General features: G+C 40.0%; 1 protein-coding gene across 2 annotated transcripts in view; it reads left to right on the top strand.

The window, feature by feature from the left end:
• znf423 (zinc finger protein 423) overlaps positions 1-16,780 on the top strand; it is a 202,600-nt gene that overhangs the window by 7,103 nt on the left and 178,717 nt on the right. The gene's annotated exons all lie outside the window — the stretch shown is intronic.

Raw genomic sequence — 16,780 nt, 5'->3', positions numbered from 1 at the left:
GTGTGCTTTATAACCCAGTGCGCTTTATGTATGGAAAATTATATGACAAAAGGCTTTGTTTTGGGGATGTGCCTTTTTATCTGATGTGCGTAGTAGTGCAGAAAATGTGTTGCAGATAATCAGACATGAAATCTTTGTTTTTGTAAGATTTTTCGAGCATTTGAAGTAAAACTGTGGTGTAGACGCCACACGGCTTACTGTCGCTCATTTAAACAGAGTTGCTACTTAACAAAAACATTGACTAAGCTTTGTCCTAGTCAACTAAGGACATTTCTAAATTATGTTTTCAGATTTGGCCCATTAGATTGCTATTTAGAATTATTTAAATGCATTGTTGACCTAAAAAATAAATGAATCCTATTGTTTCCACTTTTAAACTTTAGTGTATAATTGTGTCAATGAAATAAATATCCCACTCAGGACTAATGTTTATCATCTCTGGTAATAACACACTTCTGTATTTCACCTGTGGTTTGGTTTTACACAGATGAAGACCACATTAACACCAGGGCACTTGGCTAATTGCAGGCTGTTAATTGAACTTGGACAAGTGGTTGAAGTCCCCGAAATATATGTTGGGATAAGAGAAGAGGTAGGCCGAGGAGGAGGTAGCGAGAAAGCGAGAGAGCGACAGAGCGAGCGCTGCTTCCATCTTATCAAAATATTATTTCAGTGGATAATCCCTTTTTAATGTGTGTCTTTAGCGAGACGCGGCAGTGAAAAGCTCCTCTTCTGTCTGTTGGGCAAACCTCTCTATCCTATCACTCTCTCTCTCTCTCTCTCTCTCTCTCTCTCCTCACGCTCTCAGCATTTAGCCCCTCGAGTCTCTCATGCATTATGTAGTGATGATTATTACTTAATTACACATTAATAAATCCGCTTCATTTGCAGGACATTAAACTGGAGTTGAGCACATATGACAGGGAGATGGCGGGCGGCAAGAGACGGTAGAGGGGGGTGAAACAGGGAGCACTTACTCTTGAGCGTCTGTTGGGTTTGTTTAGATTGTTGTTTATAGTCTGCCAGGCCGAGCGAGCCGATTGACCGGGAGAGTAAGAGCGAGTGAGCGAGCGTGCATGCTGGAGTTGCTCCTCTGGGCTAATGGCATCAATTCCACACAATCTCCTCCTTTTAGCATCTTCCTACTGTTTAAAGGCCTAATGTGCGATGTTGAAAGAGTTCTGCCCCTGTACAGATCTACTGAGATATGTGTACGCTGGGTGGAGCCAGGCTAACATGCTAATTGTTACCAGAAGTGACTGGAGCTATTTATTGTTGATTTAAAGCTATCTGAAGTAATAACACCGGGAACGGTCTGCTAGTTAACTAAAACAAACATATTTATTGTACTTGACTTCTGTTAAATGCCGATTACAAAAGAAACACACGGCAGTAGCTCAGGAGGTAGAGCGATCGTTTTAGGATTAAGGGATCCCAGTTCGAATCCCGGCTTGTCCGTGTTACATGCCGAAGTGTCCTTGGGTAAGACACTAAAACCCCAATACCCCCAATACCCCCAATAAGCAGGTTAGCGCCTTACATGGCTGCACAGATCACGGCCGCTATTGGGAAATGTGAAGCACAATGTAAAGCGCTTTGGGAAGTCATTGACTTGAAAAGCGCTATATAAATGCAGATCATTTCATTCATTTCAAGTCCAAGAAACAACAAACAAGCTTAGCGTAGCATAGCCTAGCAGTCAAAACCTGATGGCTTTTCCAGCCAGATACCTGTGACTGTGTAAAAGAAATACATATTTCTCAACCTATATTTTTTAATAAGTGAATGTATTTAAATCAATTTTGTTGTTTTTTTACAGATTTGTTTTCGTACTACTAAGAGAAACTAAATATTCTACACTGTCCCTTTAAAATCTAACTAATTTTCCTCAGCACTGTCGGCTCAGTGGGTATCATGTAAACATATTTTTAATTGAATCATCAAGAAATTTCCCTGGACCATCAAATGTTTCTCTACTCAGACACAAACATGAGTGAAAACGGACCAGTATCACTTGCAACTAATGTCTATGTCTTTACTGTCCACTTTATGGTGTTGGGCGTCTCAATGACAAAAAGTAATTCGGTTACAGTTACTAGTTACTTCATTTAAGAAGTAATTGTGTTACTGGCCTGATTAATGATCCCCAAGAGTAGCACGTAACTCTTAAAGTAACCTTCTAGTTATAAATTACCGTACATACTCACATTGAAGCTGATGCCCTAAAATTCCTTAAAGGACCCAGTGTGTAATATTTAATCACTAGATGGAACTGTATTGTCTAATGATATTGCAAACCAGTGCCAAGAGCACAGCAAAGCAGCAAGATGCCTGGCAAACATTGTGGCGATTTCTAGTTAGGGTTTCCACTATGGAAAATAAATACAAATCTCCTGACCTATGATTTTTGTACAAATTAACATCAGTAATAAAGTTCATGTGTTTTTGCTTGGTTTTCAAATAATTTATTTTCTACTTTTTTTTTTAACAAAAGTGATTTGTACTACTAGGAGGCACTAAATATTACACACTATCTCTTTCAAAATAGCCTCATAATTTAATGAATACAATAAAATGTGTTCATCTAACCTGTCATAGCAGTCAAGCCTTCATATTTCTTGGCTTGTGCAACTGTTACAGCTTGCAAACAAACACTAAGCCGAGACATTCTGTATAAACCTTTTTCTCTTTGCCTTCAAACTACTTAAATATTTCTTTCTCTATTTTTTGGTATTGTTTAAGACATTTTTTTAAATTTTCTTAAGTCATATTGTATTGCAAAAATAATTCATCCAATAAAAAGACCAAAATTCATTCATATTTTTACCATAAATTCTGCGCTCATGTTTGGTCCATCGATTTTCTGTTGGTTTGTTGTTTCAGTATAAGCAACGCTCCACTCCCGACACGCTGCCTTCCATTTGCTACTGCTTGCACACTACCAAATATGCACATTGAAACTAGGGCTCTGTATTGATAAGGTTTTAGCGATTCCTGCTTATCGATCCAATTCCTTATCGATTCTCTTATCGATTTTCACTGCGTAGAAATAGGTATTACGTGACTACATATATAGTACAAAAGGTTTTATTAATACAAAAATAATTCAAAGAGGAGCTGGACTCTTGGACGAGGGGCCTCTGCTGTACCTGCAGCTGCACACTGGCTACCTCCAGCCTGATTCTGACTGCCTATCGGGTCATCTAAATTACATGTATAAAAACCTCATGTTGGGCGGCAGTGGCTCAGGAGGTAGAGAGCTCGTCTTGGGATCAAGAGATCGCAGGTTCGATTCCCGGCTCCTCCGTGTTACATGTCGAAGTGTCCTTGGGTAAGACACTGAACCCCTAATACCCCCAATAAGCAGGTTAGTGCCTTAGATGGCTGCACGGCCGTTATTGGGAAATGTGAAGCACACTGTAAAGCACTTTGGGAAGTCTAAATTCTTTCTTTAACCAGCTCGGTAGCCTAGATGGTAGGGCGCCCGCTCCGAGACTGGGAGGTCGCTGGTTCAAGCCTCGGCCGAGTCACACCTAAGACTTACAACATTGGTAATCATTGCCTCCCTGCTTGGCGCTCGGCATTAAGGGTTGGAATTGGGGGGTTTGGTCACCTAATGACTCCCAACACAACAGTTGGGTCTAAAATGGCGGCGCCCTGTTTGGCTGCGGCTGCATCGGCTCGCTACAGTTTAACTGTACGGGTCAGGTGTATCGACATTTCGTTCTGTGTGCATGGTTACAAAGAATCTCAATAAAAGTAAATTATATTCTTCTCTTCTATTCATGTCACGACTAAAAACTAAAAGCTAATGTAGCTAGCTAACCGTTAGCAGGCTAGATAGGTTGTTAACCTGCTGTTGCTACACTGTCCTCCTGTCTTCGAATCACCTCAAACACGCTGCATTCTTTTGAGTTTAATGCCATATTGTCCAGCCAGGTGTTTGAGCATGTTGATAGTGTTTCCCCCCCTTTCGCTCAGATGGCTTTTTTGCAAGTATGGCATATTCCTACATCGTCTTGTGGAGTGAAACAAAGCCACACCTTTGACCGTTTACTGCGAGCCGGTGACATACCTGCAGCTTATATGATTGGTCGAGCAGCGACAACAAATAGCACGTGCAACGACGTCACCTGACCCTGCATTGGGTTGCGTTCGTTGGCTTCTTAGCACTGCAGCCCGGGCGGAACCGAAATGGAGTTTTACCACCGAAATTAGAACCGGTTATCGATGCGCAGCCTTAATTGAAACTGACCTCATTTCAGTATTTTATTTTGTAGTTGTAAATGGGGTTAAAAAGAATATCAGTAGGGGAAAATTGTGTGTCCTGGTACTCTGCTTGAGATGGCGCCACCGTAACTGGATTAGGTTCTATTTTTTAGGTCGTTATAAGCATGCCCACTTTAAAGGCCTGGTCGCACAGCCTTTCACGGGCGTATCGAGGCTGAATCACGGCCAGAAATTTCTGCCCGAGAAGCAGACGCTGTTGGACGCTTTGAGATCGCAATACAGACGAGATACAGCCGTGCTTTACACGCGGTAAGAAATTCACACGCGGTCGGCCGCGCGAAAAAGTTTTGCGCTGCTCAAAACTTTAGACCACGGGTAACCGCGGGCAGCACACGTAGTACACACGAGGTAAAGACGCGGTACGAACGTGCTAGGACGTGCTACGGCCCCGCGGGTACACGCGGGTAGGACGCGAAATTTTAGCGGGTAATTGCGGGTGGAGCACGGTTATAGCACGTTTGTTCTGCGCCTGTATCGCGGTGTTATCACGTGCATTACCGTGTGTACGCTAATGCTATATATGTAAGCACGGTCAAACGCGATGCAGCCGCGGTTACCCGCTTGAGGACGCGGAACAGTCGCCGGCGTCTGTTTTGCGGGCATACCACGGGTAAAACAGCGGGTTTAGCCAATTTTGCACATTTTCCACCGCGTCTGCTTCACGGGCAGAAATTTCTGGCCGTGATTCAGCCTCGATACGCCTGTGAAAGGCTGAGTGACCGGGCCTTAAGCAGATGTTGTATTTAGCATTGTATTGCTGGCCAATTATTCGTAGTATGATACTTCATGGCGGAAGAAGGAATTGCTAAACAACATGAGACATTGCTATTCATGGTCTGCTTTTAAAAAGTAGCAGAGTAACGCAACATGTTGTTTTGACAGTTGATTTAAAAAATGTGATTAAACGTGTAACAGTACTTGTTACCGGGAAAAGTAATTGCGTTCCACGAATTTGTAACTCCCGACACTGCCTATAAAATGGAGAGGAATTTATGGTGCAAAGCCGATTTGGCTGTAACAAGAGTCATAGTAATTATTCATTGCCATGAGTTAAAGTTATTGTCAATTACACGTTAAAGACATAAAATTAAGTGGTGCTAGGCTGCCAAAATACATAAAGATTAATTGTCTAGTTATGAAATCTCATTAAAAGGCGATCCAGATCGGGGCTTCGGTCGACATGACAATCAGTTGCCAACCTACAGCTTGTTTTGTCACTCTTTTACAATCTTAATGCCTGTTCAAACTGTTTCTAACAATGTGTATCGGCTCCCAATTTTTTACTTTTGCTGGGAATTAAATTATCAAAATGTACAGTTTACCAAATTGTTCAAATTAGTTATCTGACTCCATTAACCAAACACAACCTACATTCACCCAACAATTAATGCACGCTCGTTTCTTGAGGAAAAAATGAACAGGAAAGCCGACATTTTCATACGGGGGCAGATTTAATTTCCCTAACAAAAGAACTAAGTGAACTCCATCGAAGACGGCCGAAAAAGCGACGTTGGCGTCTGTGGGAAGCCTTTTTCTGAAGTCCTTTAGCTTTCTACCATTGGCCATTTTCTCCCCGCATAATGGTGTGCCGGCTCCTCCCATGGGCGTCCCAAGGAAGCTCCCTGAGCTTCACTATCTCATAGACGAGCGTCCCGATATCTGAGCCTTTCTGCGTCATCAGGGCCTTTCTGCGTCAACACCGTCTGGGTGTTGTGATTATCTTATCAGCAGTACGTCCCGTTCCTGCCGTTCCTGTAAACAACATCTTCCACCAGCCTGCCTGACCTTGTACTACAGCCCAGTCAGTGAATATCTTTTGCATTAAATGTAATTTGTATTCAATCGTATAAAATCCTTTATAGTCAAATGTATAAAATCCTTCTCTTTCTATTCCAATCTTTTCACTTCTATGCACACATCTGGCTTAACCATTATTGTATCTTTAATGGCATATTTTAGTTGAGCACAAAGACACTTGCTTCTCTTATAAAAGTCAGTGTCCCTGCACTTGAAAATTAGTATGAAACCAACAATTTGAGGATGACAGTATCAACAATTATTCATTCATTCATTTTCCAAACTGCCTTTTTCTCACTAGGAATGTGGACACCCTGGACTGATTGCCAGTCAATCCCAGGGCACTCATATACACACAACCATACACACACACATATGTACATACATACATACCTGGGGACAATTCAGAGTCACCAATTAACCTGCATCTTTCTGGAATATGTGCGGAAACAGAACACAGGCTAATCGAAAACATTCAAGCTCCTCACAGGTAGGCTGGGAGCTGGAATCAAACCCAGGACCTCTTAACTGTGAGGCAGAAGTGCTAACCAGTTGTCCACCGTGCTGCCCAGATAAACAGTTAATACATTTAAACTGCTATCATGGAATATATTGTCATTTTAAATCACAATCACTGCAATTTCTGGAAAAACACATTTCTCAGTTGTGCTCTGATGGAAAGCTTTATGATACCGTATACACTGTTTTTTCTTTTTATAGTGTTCAGTGCACAAGTGCAACCTCTATTTTAAGCCTGTATTGACTTCGGTTGTGCGGTCTAAATTTTACTACAATAAACATTTTGTTTGAGCAACTTTCAACACTAGTGCTGACATTGTTCTTGTAACTTTAAGCTGCTCCTTTGCAAAAGGTTGTATTGGCTATGCACAAAAGCTCGTTAAACTATAAAATGCCTTCCGAAAGCATTGTTTGAGATTCTGTTTACTTTGATTACTCAGCGGGGAACAGATTTGATTTTTTTTCTTTTTTAATGGAACAAAAAAAGCTAATATAATTGGTGATTGGTGGAACTCAGCAGCACTTTGCATTGAATATAATAGGACTCATGTTGATCTGTACTCAATTAGGGCCCAATTAGAGCTCACTTGAAGGCTCCAAGTGGAACAGGCCTGATTTTATTTTGTTTTTTTTTTCAATTCATTTTTGACAGGCCACTTCTGGGGCACTGCAGGTATAAATAATGAAATAACGAATTGTGGCATTCCATTTACTGTCTTTGGTTATGCAGCCTTTCCAGGGTACATGTGGACTACCTGACACAGTCACAATGTATAAGGTATAGAGTCTTTAGGGTTGCTTTTTGTAACAAAAAAAACAAATAAATTTATACTTAAGGCTGGGCATTATGGTTTTAATCAATTTAGGAAAAAAAATCGCAACACATATGTTAAAAAGTTTTACTGATTAAAAACATCCAGCGCAAAACATTAGGACAAGAATAATTGATTTTAAACCAGTTTTAACGTAAATTATGTCAAGTCATGTTTATTTGTGACACCCTTAATCACAAGGAGTCTCAAAGGGCTGCACAGACCACAGACTCTTGGTAAACAGAAAATCTAATGTCTTTTTGTATACCATCCATATTGCTGGTAGACTAGTGGTTAGAATTATGTGCTCTTACTGCCGCGACCTGGGTTCAATTCCCGTTGCATCTGTTAATTTGTGATATTTCTCGATTGGTAGTAAACCGTTCTACACAGCCAAACTGAGTTATTTTTTAAGTTATAAAAGGTGTGTTATACACTGATGAATACGGTATTTGGATGCAATCGTTGCCTCCTTATCAGTGGCTGACTGAGTGTGGTTGTAGGTGTTTGTGTATACGTGTTTTGGGGCCAGGGGGGTGACCAGAAATCATGTGCCAAGACTCTGCTATTGTTTCAGCTTAGCCGACCTTATTTATCTTGTGCTAACCCATTGGACCTTAACACCTTCACCCCCGGAAACTCTGAAAAACACCGGCCTGTGGAAACTGCCAATGCAGTTCATCGAATCATTTTGGTTTTGCGTGCCAAAGTTTGATTAACTATAATTATATAAATTGTCATTGTCCGCAGCAGCTCATTATAAGTTTATGTTATATTTTGTTTTCTGTATTTCCTGAATTCTGCAATTCAATTTCACATTTGAGTTCACTGTTTGTCTCACCAAAGATGATCTGTTACCCCTTTTGAATTTTCCACCGACTCAGGAAGAGCCGTGTGACACAGATTGGTGTTTATTGTCCGCAAAATGTGGAAATAAACAGGACAACTTCACTCTGTCATGTTTCTTTTTTATTTGACACTTTGACCAACCTTTTGTAGGGCCCTTCTCAATAGAGCTGCCATTGACTCCTTTTGGTGCAGTACACTTTAGTTGGTTTTTCTAAGTCCTTCCCATTCACCTTCCAGTCAAAAGGCAAGTGGACCCCGCTGTGAGCAATACAATTGAGCGAGTGGAGGCGACAACAAACAAAGAGTGTGAAAGCAACAGTGACAACTGATGAAAGAGGAGGGTAAAATATAATCGAATCAGTGGGAGAAAAAATAAGACATTTTAATGTTTTCAGTTCAGCGCAACATCATCGTTTAATGAAACAATTGTATTTTTTGAACTAATTCCAATTTAATCTTTTTTTTTTTTTATCCGTGTCAGATGAAAGAAAATCAAAGTCACTAAATATAAGAGTTGGTACCTTATAAACAATTAAGAAAGACATTGCTTGATAATTACTTTTCAGATAACATTTAATTCTTCCGGTAATGCATTTTTTTACAAGTTGCATAAAAGAACAGCAACAAAATCGTGCTTGCCAAATATACAACTTTTAGCTCGATTGCTGTTCTCTATTAACTGATCTCGAAAGCGTATTAATAATTCAAAATTTTAAATTGTATACTTGAGTTTCCAATTTCCTACAATAGCAAAGGTTGTATGGAAAGAAAAATTAAATGAAACAATTTTATTTTTTGCACTAATTCCAAATGACTCTTTTTTTATCCGTGTCAGATGAAACAAAATCAAAGTCACTAAATATAAGAGTTGGTTCCTTATAAACAATTAAGAAATATATTGCTTGATAATTACTTTTCAAATAACATTTAATTCTTCCAGTAATACATTTTTTTGCAAGTTGCATGAAAGAACAGCAACAAAATCGTGCTTGCCAAATATACAACTTTTAGCTCGATTGCTATTCTCCATTAACTGATCTCAAAAGCTTATTAATAATTCAAAATTTTAAATTTTATACATGAGTTTCCAAATGCCTACAATAGCAAAGCTTGTACGGAAAGAAAAATTGTAGTGACTATTCAGGAAAGTATATGCAAATGTTGTGACCACAATCAAATGTGTCGTACATTTGCAGTCTCATTTAAGTCTAAATGCTGTATCTACTTATTATATTGATTTTATACTTGTAAGTGTAATTTTGTTGAAAGGGGCAGTTTTAGGTCTTTTTTTCTATATATTCCTCTATAGTAAAATATAACTGTTTTATATATTTGTGCATTACTTTATCAATCAATTCATTTGCAGTGTTTGTTTTACAGCAGCTGACTATTAACCTTGAATAAATTAAGGTGAAAGCAACACATACTGACCCTCATGTCATGTATGTGAAGTTACACATCACTCATCATTCTGTATTTATACCACCCATATCAGTCAACATTTTGACAAAGATTTGCAGAAAGATCTGGCAAACAGGACAGTGGCCATCTGCACGGACAAAATTGCTAGTAATTATGCTACCAAAGAAAAGAAGCCTTCAACAATACTCCAACTACATAACCATCAGTCCCATCAGCCATACAAGTAAAGATATGCTAAAGGTCCTACTGAACAGACTGAAACCACAGTCTGCAAACATCCCGGCAGAAGAGCAGGCAGGTTTCAGGGAGTGAAGGACCACCACTGAACAGATTTTTAATCTGCGCATTCTAATTGAGAAGTTCCAACAACACGAGGGAGTAACATCTGTCACGTTTTTTTAGATTTCAAGAAGGCCTTTGACAGAGTATGGCAAGCCTCTAAATGGGCCACCATGCGGAAGTAAAATTGCTCCAGAAACTAGTTCAGACCATTGAAAAACTGTATGCCAATCCCAACAGCGCGGTAGCTATCAATGGTACCATTGGAGATTGGTTTCGAACCACAATCGGTGTGAAACAAGGCTCTCTAACTTTATTCAACATCTTCCTGGAGAGGAGCATGTCTGAAGCTTTGGAGCAACATTAAGTTACAGTCAGCACTGGGGGACACAACATCACTAACCTCTGTTTTGCTGATGATATTGCTGGCAGGAAACGAACAGGAACTCAAACATTTGATCAATCGCCGGACAAAGCATCCATCCAGTATGGGATGGAAATCAGCACAGAAAATAACTGCAATCCCCAAAGTATCACCACAAAATCAACATCAACCACAGAGACCTAGAACATGTCACCAAATTTAAAAATCTGGGAGCTGTCAAGAAAGTAGAGGGGTCAGAACCAGAAATCATGGCCAGTATGGGTCAAACCAAAACCACACTTGCCAGACTGAAACCCACCTGGAGGGACAACAACATAGCAGTGAAATCAATCAGGTCATGGGAATGAGATGCTACAGGAAACCTCTTGGTATCAGCTACTTAGCCCATGTGACAAACAAAACACCAGAAGAGGGCACATCGGACCCTACGAAGAACTCTTGTCAACCTTGCTCCGACGGAAACCAGTGGTATTTTCACGTACATGATCATCAGGACTGACCAAGATAATTCTCCAGGGCATAGTCCAAGAGGGCAGGAGGAGATAAATACTGGAAAATAACTGGGCTGACAATATTAAAGAATGGACAGGTGCCAACTTTGCCATGACCCAAGAACAGGCCAGGGACCATCAACTGTGGCGAAGGCTGTCCTGAATTGCATCTTCATTGGTGCCCTAACGGCCTATGTGGTTAAGGATCAGTGAACTGATATATCAGTCAGTAGTACCCAAAATGCTTATAGAATACACATTGTGTATATTTTCCTTTTTGATCCCGAGGAGAGAGCTCATCTACCGGTTTGTCCCTGTGAAATGACACAAATCTATTTATTTGCCTTTCCGTCTCTATTTCCGCGAGGCTGTCTCTTCCTGTCGATCTCCCCCTAATCAAGTTTGTATCAAGCTACATAATGCCTTAGTGTGAAATTGGTGTCTTCAGTCATGAAGTGCTCCCCAGCCTGTATTACTTGAGAAGGCAATTATTAAGCCCTTCCTCCCCCATCTTAATTCTCCTTTTTTGTCTTTGCATGTGATCCACTTTTGCTCATCCACGCCAGCCCGCTGCCCCTGTTTGTACTGAGTCTTACCGATGTTGAACTTGGTGCCGGGTTGTTACCCAGCCGAGTAAAAACTGCTGGGGGATGTGCGCCGTTATTTCTCCAATTATTTCTTGAGTACCTCCCCAGAGCAGATGTACACCAGAGGAATGTTTCCCTCTCCTCCTTCTGGCCACTCCTTTTTTAACATGCCTTTTCCCTTCCACCCCATCTTTACTCACACACACACACATATACAAGGTCTCTTCCAAGTGGGATACTGAGGGTTATAGCACAGACGAGTGCGCGAGAGCACATTGCTCCTTCTTGTCGCTTTTTCTTCTACTATTGACTGAATGTGCAACATCTCTGACAGCAAAAAACAAATGTCAGATCAGAGAGGCTCTTTAATATCACGCTGTGTTGTTTAGCCCTGAACATCAACTCTGAGCTTGTAGTGTGATTGTGTGTGTGTTTGAGATGCTTACTCTTTTCAAAGGCATCTTTGTCAGTAATGCTTATGTCTGTGGAATAAAAAAATATTGTATTTATTGGTGTATACCGTGCAACCTTGTATAATGTGCACTTCTTATTTTTGAATGATTTCTTTCACTTTTTCTCAGCTCAAACAAAGCATTGTCAGTGACAAACGTTGAATACAGTGGCCATGATTAAAATAACTTATTGACAACGTAAACTAAACTAATACTGAGATAAATTTACAATGTACTTGTTTAATGTCCTTCAAAGTCAATTCCTCATCAGATACACCAAGTTGTTGATACACCGAGTTGTTTCCCTCGTCATGCTTTTTCTCCTTTTTATTTATATCTTTCAGGATGATTTTCTGTTTTCTCAATTATCTAACATCTCTCACTATCCGGTGAGTAAACATACACTGATAATGAGCTAATATTTGTAGTGTGACATTTTTATCACTGGTGTTAGAATTTTACGCTCTCACCACAGCCAGGGATTGAATCCCGTTGTAGGCTATGTTTTGCGATCTTGGTAAGCGACACTAAATGACTGATCAATCATTGCACTAATATATAAAGTAAGTCTATAAAATGTGCAGCAGTTAGAAATGAATAGCAAAGATTATTAATTCCATGCATAGTCTCGTGCGCCTTACATATGATGAAAGTTTGACAAAATACTGTTTTTGGGAGGTGCACCCTATAATCCGTTGTGCCTTACAGTAGGAAAAGTATGGTAGTTTTCATCACATTTGTAAGTCGACAGTAAACAAAGCAGGAGATTTAAACATTTTTTTTCACAAAAAATGTGGCTCCTGGGATGTTTACCCAAACACAAGGGTTAGGCATTAATTGTGTATCTTAAAAATACGTTCGTCAATGTTGGATAGGTCGTATAGCAAATCTGCTGTGAAGCACAGCATGATATCCAACCACAATGACCTCCTATACAGTAAGCATCCCACAGAGCAACTCACAAAAGGCAAAAGAAGGAAGAATTTGTCACTTAAAAGTGTAACAGCATACAAAAGAGGCAAACAGACGAGAGTAGTGAAAAGGACTGTGCAACGAAGCTTGTCCGTCAGGCTTTGTGGTGATGTTGCTCCGCTTCCATCCGTCTAAGCCCTCTGCACCCACTGTCCCTTTGCATGCACATGTTCACATACAAAACCACACAAACATAAACAGTCCCAAACCGCAAACTTGTCCGACGTTGTGGATGTGAATGTGTGCTTTTGTATTTTAAGGCTATTTTGTTCCAACTGTGGGCAGACACAGAGAGCGGTTTTAGTACTGATAAAAGTATTTGGTTAATCAGCTTCTGGCCCTGTCTGCCGACTGGCGGGCCTTGCACATATTTGTGAGTGTGTGTGTTTGACACAGGCGGTTGAAGTTGGAGAGGCTCCCCGGGGTGGCGAGCTGGGGATAACGATTGGCATCGATTCTCTGCCAATAGTGTCATAAAGTCGTTCCAGGGGGAAGGGAAGAGGAGCCAATGAGAGCGTCCTCGTGGAGATGTTGCACCATGGCAGGTTGATGATGGGATGTGTGGAGCTGGAAATAGGCTAGAGAGGGGTGGTGGCCGAGTGCACAGGCAAGGGGAGAGAGGAAACTGTCTGGGATGAAAAGGAGGGACAGTCAGAAAAAAAGGTGGAGAGACGCAAAGAGCGAGGGAGTCGGTTGACAATTACCCTCTTGACTTCTGTCCAGCGCCGATTGTCAATCACCTTCTTCTCGTGGGGAAAAAACAGCTTATCATTGGCTGCACTGACCTACACTCCGCCCCTTCGGGCCTCCTGGCCGCTGCGTTATTGGCTGCTGTGACCCACTCATCAAGTAGATCTGGGAACACCAAAGCCTCAGGCTGCCTTGGGAATAAGTGGCCCTGATACAGTGTGTGTGTGTAAGGAAGTACACAAATGTGTTGTTTTGGAAGGAAAGAGACAAAAGCATTTCTTGTTGAGTATGTAACTGTTCGTGGAGCAAGACACAAAGATGAGGGATATAGAGGGTATATTGGAGGATATTTATCAGATTTGAACTAATGGTACAAAACTCATGGCAAGATGCGGTCAGGACACATAGAAAATTGTAGAAACTTTACTAGAAATAAAGAAATAAAGAAGTAAATAAAAAATAGAATGAGGAAACGGTAGTAAACAAAGAACACAACTATCACATACCTGTCAACCTCAGCCAACTGCTGTGTCCATTTCATCATTTGACACACACACACACACACACACACACACACACACACACACATTACAATCTAGTGCAATGCAATTTTACACAGGTATGGGTACTTTTTGTTGTTGGTTGATTCAGAGTTTTAAAGCTTTGACCGAGATTAAGAAGAGTGGAAAGGCCACCAATGTAATCTGACAGTAGCACAAGCTCATACGTAAAGAATGAGAAATGTTATGCCTTGAGCTTGAAAACCTGTCTCTAGAATGGCCTCACTTGTCTTTATATAAAACTTAAGTTGAAATAAACTTATTGAATTTTAAATTTTACAAAATATTTTAAACGTGGGGTGCGTAGTTTAAGTTGTCCTCAAAGTTGGCATTCAAATATTTTCCCCAATGAGTATGTGTTAACAATCCCCAGCCGAGTTCAAATAGCCTTTATATATATTTTTTCTACCGCGTCTATCTGATTTCATCTTAGTCTACTAAACTTGTGTGTGTGGTGTTTCAGCCACAGAGGAAAGGAAGTGGGGGAATGGGGGTTGGAGAGTGATTTCACGCGCATACTTGCAGATTCCTTTTATTCTAGGATGAAAATGCTGTAAGTAACAATTGGACTGTCTTAAAAATAGTGCCAACCCAAACCCGAAAAAGGAAGTTTATTTGCTTCTGAGAACTTCACATACCTGAAGGCGCAAAAAAAGGAGATTGATAGAGGCTGCAATGATGATTTCAGCCAGAAGATGGCGTCTGCAAGTAGAATATTTTGAAGTTATGTACAACAAAATTTAATATCAGTTTACATTAAAACATATTCTTGCTCCATCATTTGGGAAAATGTAAAGTCTGAGTGTAGCCAGATCAATCACTTGACCTCAATCTAATAGAGCATGCGTGCAGGCAAATAAGGATATAATCCTCACGAAAGAAAACAACAAGAATTAAAAAGGAATGTTTTTGCCACAATACAGTAAAGGTCTGGAAAGGTGTTTCAAATGAAGAATACAACGGCTTGCAGGCTTGATGGATTAATTTAAAGTAAAAGAGACCTCCCCCAATATTGTATATGTTAAAAGTCTCTGTGAAAACCTTTGCTTACTTATAATGTGTGTGGCTTGGAAAAAAATGCTCTTTCTGTAGTTATGTCAAATATCTAGATCAACTTATTGTAAAGTAACAGGAACTTTATCATTTTGATCACCCCAAAAAAGAGTTTGAACACACAACATTAAAAACCTTTTCATCAAGAATGGGATTACGGTAGCAGCATCGACATGGACTCTATATTATTCTGATCTATTATGTTCATAATTAGAAATATGTTATGCCAAGAACATTAGTTTTTCAAATATATGGCATAAAGTCTCAAGGCATGGATTTTCATTCATCTGTAGGATTTCTGTGTAGATTGGCTTTTCGCACTAGTGCGCATATGCACACAGACACGACCCCCTGGTGTGTACAAGGTTCACACTAACGGTGTGTGTCTCAAAGGAGAATGTGAAGATCTAAATAAAGATATGTGTGCTTGGATAATGAAACACACTGTATTCCCCAAAGTCTCATCAAAATTGGTTGTTTTTATTAGCTGATAAACTTCTAGTACTTTTAGTTTCATCCGTACTTTTCAAAAATAATTCCAAGTAAAAGTGAAATGTAGACAAACTGAAATCTTGCAACAGAACTTTTTTTTGTTACGTCTTTTAGTCAGACATTTTTGTGTGGAACAGATACAGTGATGATTCCGTCTGCTTTTTCCAACACTGATAAGGACATGCATCTCTAGGGGCTACCCTTACAAAAAATCTATTAAAAAGATAACTTTCCATGGTTTTTCTAAACATTATTTACACAGTCTTACTCAAAGACCATTGGGAGAACAGGTAAAATTTAGCACAGGATATCTGGCAGTTCATTGTTTGTGTGTCAGGATCGATCTGACGTAGACCAAGGACAACGCTGTTTTTTTATTTTTATTTTTTGCTAAAAAGGAACTCTTCAATGGTTTATAACTTCTTGTTTTGATTTATTTGTTGGGATTTCCGTAAGGCCAAATGGGAGATTACAAAGATAAAGCGTGAGCTATATGTATTAAAACCTTCTATGGGTGGGAGAAAAGGGACACCAGAGGTGAGGAATGAAAAATTGTGTGTTGGGGGATCATGGGTGCACAGGAATCTCCATTGTGTGGTGACTCCAGCCATTTCCTGTTTGTGTGCCAGCTGTACTTCCCTCCTTCCTGTTGTACCCAGGATGTCGCTGTCACATTCCGAGTTCTGAGTGTGTCAAATAAGTCTTAGAATAATGGGTCTTAGTATAATTTCATCTATTTTTTATAAAGGTAAGCACAAGGACAGAAGACAGAATGTCCAAACACTAAGTCCACGTAGAATATAGGGGGAATCACACTTTAGGAGCCAAAATATATATGTGACATATTTGTGTTATCCATGGGGTGACACAGGTTGATTTGGAGGTATATAAAGGGTAGGAACGCTTGACTTGTCTAGCAGGTATCCTACCTGGAAGGGCAAAGATTTATGACCGATAAATTATTGCTGACACTGACTTACTGTTTTATTTTATTTATTTCTTTTTTTGGCTCCTGTGTGTCTCTTGTAATCGGCATATTTTAACAGACTCGAAATGAAATGTAATAAATAGGTTTTTCTTTAACCTGAACATCGTTGTACGCATGCTACTTTAGATCCCATTCAAATAGA

Source organism: Urocampus carinirostris, chromosome 7 (genome assembly GCF_059441175.1).
Source record: "Urocampus carinirostris isolate Australia breed hairy pipefish chromosome 7, RoL_Ucar_1.0, whole genome shotgun sequence".
Lineage (NCBI taxonomy): Eukaryota > Metazoa > Chordata > Actinopteri > Syngnathiformes > Syngnathidae > Urocampus > Urocampus carinirostris.
This window is presented reverse-complemented; position numbering and strand designations above follow the sequence as displayed.